Source organism: Macaca fascicularis, chromosome 9 (assembly GCF_037993035.2).
Source record: "Macaca fascicularis isolate 582-1 chromosome 9, T2T-MFA8v1.1".
Lineage (NCBI taxonomy): Eukaryota > Metazoa > Chordata > Mammalia > Primates > Cercopithecidae > Macaca > Macaca fascicularis.
The window spans coordinates 56,968,560-56,981,517 of NC_088383.1; positions in this window are offsets into that span (position 1 = coordinate 56,968,560).

Below are 12,958 nucleotides of genomic sequence, written 5' to 3' on the forward strand. Positions count from 1 at the left end.
CACTGCCATCTCTCTTTTTCTTTTCTCCTTTATAGATTTATGGATTTTAATTCCATTTAGCCATTTTACTGGAATTTTGAGGAATAAGTGGACATAATGCCACTTTTATGTGCTATATTTGCTTGAAGACGACACCATGCTATCTTGCTGGGCCTCCATTTTCTCCTCCTTAATGTGGGGGTTAATGGCACTATGGTGAAATGAACTCAGGACCACAGCCAGGTGTGGAGGAGACAGGACAAGATGAGAAGGCAAACACACCTAGCTTGGATCCCGGCTCCACTGCATACTAGGTGAGTTTGAGCAAGTCGCTCACACTTTGTGAGCCTCAGTTTCCTCGGTAGTAAAATGGAGGTGTTCATACTGCTTCTACCCAGTTCCACAAGGCATATAGTAGGTGTTCACTCTATACTATTTTTCTTTCCCTAAGGAAATGCACAAACTGGCAGTCTCAACACTATCATGGAGAGATTTCTTATACGTGGCAATTATGGCAATAGGATCCAAGTGAGTGTCTGAAGTAGGGAGAGTCCAGTGAGAATTTTTCCTAAGCAAAGTCTCTCCCACTGCTCTGTCCTGTTGCTCAGGGGTGGAAGCAGATTTCAGACCTACTATCTGAACGCTGGGGGCCATCAAGAGATTTCCGGCAAAGCTGGGCTTTTTTCCATGCACAAGCAGGAGCCCATAGGTCTGAGCACCATGGGGGCGGGAGAGAGGGAGCAAGGAGCCCTTTCCTTCATGTATCATGGTGTGGGGGTGGGTGGGTTGCCCACTGGGTGGCAACTGATAACAGAGCTTTCAGGTAGAAAATAGGAGTTCCTTGAAATCTTGAGAGTCAAGAGATTCCAGAAAGACCTTGCCATCCAGAAGAAGTGATACATGAGGTTCCAAATATGTATGTTCCCTGGGTCATTTTTCTGCTTAGCTGCATGAATGTGAGACGTGAGCTTTATGTCACAAGTGTTCCAATAGTATGATGCATCTTAGATATTGTCCTGGTTCTGCCAGGAATTTGGGCCAGCCACTTCCTCTCTCTCTGAGCTTAGTTTTCTCATCTGTAAGAAGGGCAAATAAACAGCAAGCACACTCCTCATGTGCACAGCTCCTGTGATCTCTGGCATGCTTTCCAAGTCTTCAGATGTGTTTGGAACACTGAGCTCATATATCTGTCTTCAGGTTGGCCCAGTGGAAGATTCTGCAGCTAATTACTTTGCTGATGGCTTTTAATCCCTTAAGAGACAGACATTCTTTCTGGGACCATGACACTGTTTTGGCACAAGTCGGTGGGGTCTGGAAGCATACCCATGGTCAAAAACATCCTCCTTTGGTGGGAATAGCAGAAAAATAGTAATGGTGATGGAGAAACACAGAGATGTGTGCCAAGTCCTGCCAGCTGCAAATCATCTCATCATCCTGACACAGGATTGCCAGTGTCTCTGTGATCAGAAAATGGGACACATGTGGCAATTGTGTTTCTCTGTCATGGGGCTGGACTCTTGGGAAGAGTGAGAAAATCATTTATCTTGTGACGGTCAATGAGAGAAGAGATGGAGGTGAGAGGGAGAGGACACAAGGAGACCTGACACCTGACCAGGTGACCATCTGCCTCCTCTTCTGGTCAGTGATGCTCCTTCAATGCTGACCACTTGGGGCTGAGAACACACAGTCAACTCTCTGGGTCCTCAATCCATGAGCTTTGTCATGGGACACCCCAAGGATAGACATCGCCTCCTATGCAGCATCATGGAGGATGCTCTGTCCCCTGGAGAATGGCCAGATTTCTCTGGGGCTTTGTGAGGACTCCTGTGGGCAGGACAAGATGAAGCTCTGACCAACAGCTGCGTCGTGGAGCCAGCACCTCCACCCCCAGGCAACTTTCTGTGGATTATAAGTCTTTAAATTCCATTGAGTCCCATCAACATGGGAGCCTTTGCAGGGAGAGGCTTCTTCTGTGACCTCCCATGAGCCACATACAGACTCATGGAAGGGCTGTTGACTTGGTTTCTGCCCGAAGTTATTTTGTAAAGCAAAAAAGTAATGATCAAACACATCCATTCATCGGTGACAGTTTGGGAAATGCCAAATAGAAAAGAAAATATAATCCTCATTTCCATCACACAAAGTTAACTCCAATTTTGATGCTGTTCCATTCTTGACTTTTCCTGTGGATGTTTTTGTCCTTTTACATAGCTGTGACTATACAATTACACACTTTTTTCTCTTTTTCAACTTTTATTTTAGGTTGAGGGGGTACATGTGCAGGTTTGTTAAATGGGTAAATTATATGTTGCTGGGGTTTGCTGTACAAATAATTTCATTACCCAGCTAGTGAGCATAGTACCTGATAAGTAGTTTTTTGACCCTCACCCCTCTCCCAACCTCCACCCTCAAGTAGGCCTCCGTGTCTGTTGTTTCCAACTTTGTGTCCACATGTACTCAATGTTTAGCTTCTACTTATGAGTGAGAACGTGTGGTATTTTGTTTTCTGTTCCTGTGTTAATTCACTTAGGATAATGGCCTCCAGCTGCATCCATGTTGCTGTAGAGGACATGATCTTGTGCTTTTTTTATGGCTGCATAGTATTTTATGGTGCACGTGTACCACATTTTCTTTATTTAGTCCACTGTTGATGAGCATTTAGGTTGATTTCATGTCTTTGTTATTGTGAATGGAATTGTACTCTTTCATATATTGATTTTATATTTTTTACTGGATGCATAAACATATTCCCACGTGCTTACACATTTTTCCTACAGATTGTGGCTGAGGACATGCAGTAGGTTAATTGGCCAGTCCTCTATTTTTGGTTAACTAGTCTATTGTAAGCTTTGGCTGTTATGAATAATACTGAAGTCGTCATTTTCCTGTATTTTTTGAAAACCCAGGATCAATTCTTTAGGGTTGTTCCCAGAGTGGAGTACGTACACGTTTAAGTTTTTGGTTTCCTAAGGGAGAGGCCAACCTTAGGATTCCAATTTCCATGTGCCCAGGGAGAGCAGCATGAGTTCTCTGCTCACAAAACTCCTTGTCCAAGACCAGCAGATTGGTCTGAGTTTGACTATGAGCTCTATTACTAGCCTCCTCCTCCCCTCTCCACTTCCCCTCTGTGCTCCTCTCTCAGTGAGGGCTGTGGGCAGCAGTGGTCTGCAAGGGCCTTGAAGAGCATTCTGGGCTGGGGGTGCTTCCTTAGGCTTAAACAATTCCACTGGAAGCTGTTGCCCCTGACCATGCTGGTCACGGCCCATGGAAAGCCTGTCACGCCAACACACGTGAGCAGCCTTAGTTCCCCAGTGTGGCCCCACAGAAACAGTGACTAATGAGGGTTCCTTCCTGTCTCTTCAAAGTTTGTCTCTTCAAAGTTCAGCAGGGGCTCCCAGATTCAAAGGATGGTGTCTGACTCACTTTTTCCCATTCCCCAAAGGCAACTGCAACTGAACAACACTAAAAACACCTCCTGCCCTGCCCAAACAGACCCTATCCTGGGGGGATTACTTAGTCCAGGGCTTAGGCAGACCTGGCAAAAGCAACAGCATCTCTGCCAGGGATAGGCACAAGCTGCTTTGGGAAGGATGCCTGCTCCCCAGACTGGGAGCCCCCTGGGGGCATCAGACTCTTCTTCCAACCTGCCTCCTGCTTCATCCCTCCACTTTAGTTGCTGCATATTCTGCTGTTGGCTTTAATTTTCCTTTGTATGTGAGCACTGGAGAGACGGCTGGTCTAGGAGTCCCCATGCCTGATGGTGAGGCCAGGAGCTTGTGGTCACCAGGGTTTAGTCAAGGGCTGGAGAGTGAACTTTACTAGAGGTGGACACATTTTTCAGGAGAAAGGAAAGTTCCAAACCAACTTTGCAACCTCACAGACTTGCCTGTGTAGCTAAGCTTCATGGGAAGGTCCCAGTGTTGTCATACAAGAATTGTGGCTGCACTTCCATGCCCAGGTTTGGAGGTCCACCCTCAACAAAGACTTCTGTGCTGGAGCACGGGTGACAACTACTTGGCCACCACTAGAGTCACAGATCACAGCCTAGCAAAACAATCTGTTGCATTTGTGGATCACTTTGTTCTTTTCACTTACTTTGAATCTTTTTAGGAATAAAGAATGACCTAGGTAAATAATTATCCTCTTTCTTATGGGAACAAACTATCTGTCTCCCAGAGAGCCCACCCACTGTCCATTCTTCCACCCAAAGGAGTGAGGTGAGAACTTTCTTTGCATGCAATGAGTCCAATGTTTAGATGTCCCAACTGTCTGTCTTCTTTCCAGATTAAACACTTCTCTTCCTTCACTTGTTTCCATGTGACCTGGATCCTACCTGCTCACTCTTCCTAGGATGAGTCCCTTTCCCCCATAGAATGTGGGTGGAAAACTACACAAGTCTTCAGTCCAATCCCCAGCACCCCATGGGAGCTACTGGTACCCATGCTGTGGATACCCTGTGCCTCCATCACGCTCTAGCCTTGAGCGGTGTGGACAGCCACAGCCCACCATGCTCTCAGACCCAGTTTGCACTCAGTGACTACCCCCAGGTCTTTAATATGAATATCTGGGCTACTAAGTCAGGACACTAGTCTTCTCTTCATATTCAACTTCTTCCGATTGTATTCTATCTCAATTTTACTTAGAAGACTGGCACTGAATAGACCAACTCCAACAAATCTCTATGATCATGACATCACATGCAGTTCCTGGGGTTGTTGCCAGGCATAATGATGCTTGTGAACTGGGAGGTGTGAAGATCCACAAGGAGCTTCCAAGGTATATGTGAGCGATGGGGAGGATGGGAGTGGAATAAGCTCTGTGCAGCTGGGACTTGTTTACAAAACACACAGCATTGCATCAATATTGACCCATCACAATTCCCTACTGATTAAGGACATAAACCATATTGCAGAGGAAGCCTTAAAGAAATACAAGCAGGTACATTGAAAAGATGTTCCCCCAAAAGTAACTTTTCAAACAGAATAATATTGACAACTTTCTCGGTGTTCCTTGACTTCTTCTCACTGTCTGTGCTGCTCAGAGCTCCATCTTTACAAAGCCACTAGCCTTGCAGCTGGTGCTGATTAGGAGAGCATTGACAGCATGGTTTTCTCTTCCTACTAACTAGGGGGTTGGAAACAAACATTTATTGAGTTTTTACTAGGTAGCAAACTCCTGCGAGGCTTTCTACATACTTGATTCCACCACCACTGGTAGTCTTCATTGTGACACTGTGAAATACGTTATTTTCCCCATTTCATTTACAGGAAAGCTGAGGGTCACAGAGGTGAAGTCATTTGCCCGTGTTGACAAAGCTGGTCATGACAGAGTTTGGATGGGAATGCAGAGCTTCTTGACTCAAAAGCCCATGCTTTGTCTACTGCTTCAGACTCTAGACCAGTGCTGTCCAATAGAAATAGAAGGCAAGCCACAAATATGAGCCAAATGTGTCATGTATTTTCTCATAGCCACATTGAAAAAGAGAAAACCAGATAACATTAAGTTCAATCGTATGTGCTATTTAACTTAATGGATCCAAAACATCAGTATTTTAACATGTAATCAATATAAAAATTATGAGTTTTATATTATGTTTTTGTTGTAAGTCTGGAACCCATTGTGTAATTTGCATGTGCAGCACATCTCAATTAGGACTGGCCACATTTCAAGTGCTCAGTAGCCACATGTGGTAGTTGGCTACCATATTAGACAGCTCAGCTATAAAATATAAAATAACTGCTTTGTTTTTCTCTCCTAGATATTCTTTAAAGAGAATTATTTTTTTCTTAATGTTTTTCATCGCATTTGAACGTTATAAGAAAGTCAACGAATTCTTAATGAGTAAGAATAACAAATAGGTTTTTACTCAGATTATTCTTCTCAGGCTGCCATAACAAAATCCCACAAACTGGGTGACAGAAATTTATTTTCTCATAGTTCTGGAAGGTGGGAGTGTGAGACCAGGTTCCAGCACGGTTGGGTTTGATGAGGGCTCTCTTCCTGGCTTGCAGACAGCCACCTTCTCACTGGGTCCTCACGTGGTGGAGAGAGAAAGGTGTGGTATCTCTTTTTATAAAAGCTCTAATCCCATTGTGAGGGCCTGCACTCAGACCTCGTCTCACCCTAATTACCTCCCCAAGTCTCCTCCAAATACAATCACCACTGCAGGCTAGGGCTTTAGGGCTTAAACATAGGAATTTGGGGGAGACACAAAAACTCAGTTCTCAACATCACTGAATAAAACACAGGGTGAGAAAATTTCTCACAGTGCTCAGTGATGCAAAATGTCCAGGGGTAACCTCTGAGGATAATGTAGAAACTTCTGTTAGTGTGTATTGTGAGGCTGGCATGTTGCAGAAATGCCCCTGCAAAGTAACGATTTCCATGAAAACCCTACTCTTTACAAATCTACAGTCATTTTTTCCCTCAATTCTTATACCAAGGAAGGTGTCTTTAACCCAGTTTTTAAGATTCAGACATGGAGACATGGAGGTTCTGAGATTGAGTGATATTTGGAATTTCTATAGCAGATATTTGGAATCCAAGACACACAGGTAGATAGAGCAGGAGCCACGGCCTCCCCTACAGCCTTCTAAGCTCAGGCTGTCTCCTGTGGCCAATGCCTGCTGCTTTGCTTGGGAACATGTTGCTATCTCCCGTGGGAACTGAGGTCAGCCTGGGCCCTGCTCTATATACATTTTTCTTTTTGTCCTTTTCGAGTAGCACGGAGCTTTAACAGGTTTTGTTTTATTATATGAGCCAAGGGCTTGGTGGCTTGGCCAGCAGTCCTCTATGCTGATGCCCAGAGAGACAGGATCTCTTTGCACATGGATGGGGGATTTCTAGGGAGAGATGGCTGGGAGGCAGTGCGAGGTGGGGGTGGGGGTGGGTGGAGCAGGCATTTGAACAGATTTCACCTTTGTTGTGATTTGTATTGCTACAGTTTCTTTCCACTGGGTCTTGTGGTGTCTCTTGAGAGTGGCCATGAGCCCAGATAACCACTCTCTAAGGGAGCCCTGACGGAGGAAATTAGGTTCAGGTGTGTGTGTCAGGTTAGACACAGTGAAGAAGTGAAACCAGAATGCATGAAACAGGGGAAACATTTCACTCACAGGCCTCACAGCCAATGGTTACACACTGGAGGCCTACAGGAAGTCAGGAGGTGGCAGGCAGCTTACCCGTTGGGTGGGGAAGAGAGAACACCTGCTTTTATTAAGGCCCATGGGCATTGTCCTTAGGCTTTCCTTTGGGGTTGTGGACTGACTGGTTTAAAGAAAACACTCATGAAGAGGGGACTTATTTTCCCGACTCTGGCATGACTTGGTGTTATTATGGTCAGGTACTGGATTTTGGGTCAGTGGGATGAGGGACAGCCACATGGTGGAGAGGAAATTTTGAGACCAAAGGCAACTGGGTACAACTGAGTTCCAAACAGCTTATGTCAGGCACAAAAATGGATGCTGAGGCAGCGACTATATTAAACAAATTTATGACAATCTTGTTATTGAAGCTGCTGTTCCTTCATTCCTACATCCTTCAAACCCTCACTAGAGACTATCTCTGCGAGACCCCCGCTGGGTCAGGGTGCACAGCATTGGAGTGGCAGATCCCTGCTCTCAGCAACCACAGCATGGCCACAGAATGAAGAGAGAGGCAGACACACTCTGAAATCAGGACACGCATCAGCAAGCATTGGCTTATCAGCAAACGACAGTAGACAGGAGCTCCTGGGGCTCCGGGGAAATGCGATGCCTACTGGCCAAAGGAATTGATGGATAGGCTCATGGAGTGGGAGAGACTGGGCAGAAGCTGTGTGGGGTGGGTGACTCTCAACCTAAAGAACCCACTGAGACATATGTGGCTTCCCTCTTCCACTTTCATTGCCTCTTTCCACCTAGGTGCTGGAAAGAGGGGACTTTGTGGACAAAGAGAGCTACTATTCACTCAGGAGCTATGTTATGTCAGTGACATTACACGTGCCACTTGCTCTGGGTTAAATTGTGCCTCCCCTCACTCATATGTTGAAATCCTAACCCTTACTACCTCACAACAGGACCTTATTTGGAAATAGGGTCATTATAGGTCATTAGGGTAGGCTGCTAATCCAATATGACTAGAGTCCTTATAAAAAGTGGAAATTTGGACACAGACAAACATAGAAGGCAAATAACATGTGACAATAAAGGCAGAAATCCAGGTGAAGCTTCTACAAGCCTAGGAATAATAAACATGGAAATCAACCATGAGAAACTCAGAGAAAATCTTGGCATTTCTTTCTCACAGCCCTCAGGAGGAACAAAACTTACCAGCACCTTAATCTCAGACTTCCAGCCCCCACAACTGTGAGACAATAAACATCTGCTGTCTAAGCCACACAGTTTGTGGTGCTCTCTTACAACAGCCATGGCAGACAAATCCACTATTTCACTGAATCTGTAGAACAGCTCCATGACGAGGATAAATGTGCCCATTTTACAGAGGAAGAAAACGAGGCTCAGGGAAGTGACTTTCTCAAAGTTACTCAAAATTATGGTTTGAACCCAAATCTATCTCACACCCAAGTTCACTACATCCCAGTCTTCCAGCAAGGATTTGCCTTCAGCCTTGGTGTCAGCACTCAAGTGGGGGGCAGGCAGATTAGTCCCTCAGGAAACCACTTGTTTCTTGGAAGTACAGTCTCCTGTAGATTCTGAAAGGCAGGCCGACCCACTGGGAAGAGGAGCTGTGTATCACATTTCAGAAATCCGGCTCCTGAACAAGACAGCTCCACCCGTCCCCCGAGCCCTGCCCAGAAAGCTCCCAGCATGGACAATGTGTATTTAGCTCAGGCCTCCTCCTGACAGAGCTACGCTCCTGCCTCAAGAGCCACCTCAGATGGAAGTCCCCTTTTGGATGACAGAAATGCCCACTGACACAGACATGCAAATGTCCCATTGGAGGTTTCTGAGTTTCACCCAATTATAAACAAGCATATCTTTTCACCTTCTCTATGAAATGGAATGGAAAGTGGAGCTGAAAAGCAGTTGTATTAGCTCTGCCTTTCATTGACTTTGGCTCCATAAATCAAAGAGCTGTCAGGCAGGCAGTCCCCCAGTAATATTCCTTCAGGATGTGCCACAGGCATGGTAGATTGTACTTACTGGGTCAAATAAATACCTTTTCATCTGTCCATAATATAGGTAGCTATATTACTCTTTGCAGTGTTTCTCCTATTAACTTGATCTAGGCTCTGGAGGGACTTTCCTGAAGCCATGGGATGAAACAAGGCATGTTTCATGCCTCCTCCTGTCCTCCTTCAATTCCCCTAGCAGGAAGGCATAGGGCACAGTCCAAGGTCCAGCCTGCACCCAGACTAGCTAGGACTCCCAACAGGTTCACAACGATTCAGGACAAACAAGAAACACCACTACTAATTTACCACGAAAGGTATATCCTGGGGACTCCAATTCCTTTTTACTTTTAGTTTTGCTTAGAAATTGGAAAAGCAAAACATGCTGGCTTTACAATATTGCTTGTTACAGAGGTGTATAAAGTCCACCTTGAACGTACCCTCCTTGCAATTAAAACAAATGTAAAAGAGAAACTGAATCATACCATATACAGTGCTTTGCAATCACCTTTTCACTAAAGAATAAACCGGCTGGGCAAGATGGTGCATACCTGTCATCCCAGAATTTTGGGAGGCGAAGGTGGGAGGATTGTTTGAGCCCAGGAGTTTGAGACCAGCCTGGGCAACATAGCAAGAGCCCATCTCTACAAAAATTAGCTTGGCTGGGTGGACATGCCTGTGGTCCCAGCTACTGGGGAGGCTGATGTGAGAGGATCACTTGAGCCCAGGAGGCAGAGTTTATAGTGAGTCGAGATCATGGCACTGCACTCCAGCCTGGGTGACAGAGTGAGATCCTAACTCAAAAAAAAAAAAACAAAACAAAAACAAAAAAGAATAAACCAAACCAAAGATAAACCAAGGAGCCTTTTAGATCAGTTAATATAGTTCCATTAAACAGTTTTTACTTCTTACTCAGTTTTCCATATTCTGTTTTGTTCCATGTTTTGGTTATTTTGGAAGTAAATATTATCTCCTGTTGACACTATTTAGATTGCCTACACTTTGGGACCGCTATAAATAAGTCAGCTACTAATATCTTCATGCTTTTGTGCAAGTATTTCTATTAGGATAAATGCTGAGAAATAACATTTTTGAGTAGAGAAAACTCTCACCTCGAATGCTGGGAGATAACCTTCAATTCAGCTGAAAATGTCACTTCTTTGCATTGTCCAATGCTTTGTAAGAGACCCCATTTTCCCACCCAGTCACACCTTGGATATTATGTATCATTTATGTATTTTTGTGCTAACCTAAAGGGAAAAATGGTATTTCATTTTTTCCATCTGAAGATTTGTGAGAATGAGCATCTTATTCTATGTTTACCAGCCTTCCTCTTTCTCCTGTGCCGAGACCCTTAAGAACTTGGCCCTTTCACTTTTCCTATTGAGTTGCTTCAAGTTTTGTGGTTAAATTAGTCAGTCTTTTACTTTTAAAACAATATTTCTGGTTTCCTGCCTTGCTTAAAAAATACTTCCTTTACTCAAGATTGGAAAACTCATTGTGCCAGGGTTCTTGGTTGTAAGCAATAGAAACCCACTTTATTAAACATAGGCAGCAAAGAGACTTATTAGAATGATAACGGATGTCATAGTAAGAGATTGCAGTGTTTAGAAACAACCCTTGGACAAAAGGCCAGGATAGACAGATGCCAGAGAGCCAAAAACAAGCCAAATGGTGCCACTGGAGACATTGCCCTGGACTCTTGCTGCCAAGAGGCTGTTCTGATTCTGCTATTATTGTCTCCACCAGACTCTGGGTGCTGGGTGCTGCCATCCCACCATCACCTCCACCACTTGCTCCTCCACTATCACCACCATCACCATAACTAGAGTGAATTCTAAACTATCCCCTGATTCTTTGCAGTACGAGTTTCATATTCGACATCCTCAGTGGGAGTCTTTAATTTTTCATACAAAAGTTTTCACTGTCAAGAGTCAAGGAGAAAAATCTAATATTTATGTTCACTTTGGGGTAATTGGTATCCTAATAACATTAAGTCCTCCCATCTAGGAACATGGTATTGTTACCAAGCAATCAATGTGCTTGGTGCCCAATTCACATAGAGGCCAATGCCATGGCACCAACTTTGGGAAAAGAAAAACTTTATTGCTAGTTAATGGACAAGAAAGCAAGAGTAAACACTCAAACCTATCTCCTCGAGCAGAGGTTTGGGTCAGGCTTCATAAGCATAGCGTAATGTGGTGTGATCTGATTGGATCTTGCAATGAGGTGATGCCAGGAGGCATGATCTGACTGGATCTTCCCACAGGGTGATACCAGAGCTTCCTCTGATTGGATCCTGGGTTCTGCCAGGCGGTGTCTGCTTCTCAGTTCAGTCCCAGTTCCTCAGTCCTAGCCCTGAGGTTCCTCCTATGGCTGTCCACTTGGTTCACCTGAGCATGCTGAGATTACATCACCTTCAATCTGCAGGCCCATGGTAACCTGAAAACAGCTCACAACTTAGTTTCATAAAAGTTGAGCCAGATAGATCTGATGCAGTTACAGTAGGTGCTAAAACCTCCCACTGTGATTGTGAGACTATCAAATTCTAGGTTTTGGAATTTCAACAACGTAGTCACAGTAAGTTTCATTAATGAGATGCCAGTCTTACTTATTAGTAGGTGATGATGTTTTCTGTCTCAGTGTTTCTGATTTTCTCATTATTCTTCATGTTTTAAAATGTTATATGGTTTTATTTTTTCATTAATCCTAACAAGATATATGAGTCACTTTAATCTGAAGTTCTTTCTCCTTGTCTTCCTAACCTATGTTCTGACAGATTTCCTTGACTTTATCTTTCAGTTCATTTACTGATGATCACTTTGAGGACAGGAAATTGTGGGTCACACTTATAATGTCTAAGAAGATATATTGCCAGAGATTCCTTTATGAATATACACATTTCCTGAATTTCTGAGAACAGCAATTAGAGTGTTTTAAAAGTTTTCCTTAGTTCATTGCATCATCTAAGTGCTCAGTGCCTCTTCCATCTACCCTTCCCAGTCTTCATGGCCACATGCTGACTGACTCTTCTACCTGGTGCACCCCTGTTTGAGAATTGGGCTGGTTCTTCCAGATGGCTGCTGCAGTGGTTTAGTTCCTGCAGTCCTCTTCTCCAGGAGGCTTCTGCGGGCTGAGCTGGATGCTTGGAGCTCTGGGTACCCGAGCCCATCTGCTGGCAGCACCACCTAAGGTGTGCAATGGACAGCCGGTCTTGAGGCAGAAGGCATGGCTGCTAAATCAGTAGTTGATGTCAGAAGGCAGGACACTTCTTGTTCACCTGCATCTCCTCCCAGCCTCTCCGGCTGACTCGGGCTGTGCCTGGCTGCCAGAGGAAGGCCCCTTTTCCTGTATCCATATGTTCAGAGGAGCTGACAAATGGCTTCCTCTGAGTTCCCACTTTCTGCTGGGATTTTCCATTCCATCCTCTGGCTTGTGCCAGTAGTAACATTTTATACTTGTCTGACACCTTTTCTCCTCTGAGCTCCAAGCACTTTACAAGCAAGCAGTTACTATTACTGCTGTCTGAATTCTGATGGAAAAGCTGAGAGTCATGGGATCAAAGCTGCCATGATTGGGCAGTGAAGACAAGGCTCCCAGATACCAGGCCAGCCCCCAGCCCTTGGCAGGACCAGAGAGAGCACCCCAGTTGCTGAGGTGGGGTAGCCCCGGGGGGGGGTTTCAGCATGGGCTCCCCAGAGGCTCCCCATGGCCATCTTATCCTGTTGTAAAGTGATGCATTGTCCTTTACTGCAGAAGAGAATGGGACTCTTGGGACTCTTCCCTGCCAGGAAAAGTGGGCTGATGGTTCGTGGTTTATTCTGGGAATGAGAAGACTCATGCAATCTGTAAAGGGCCCTCATCTTGTCT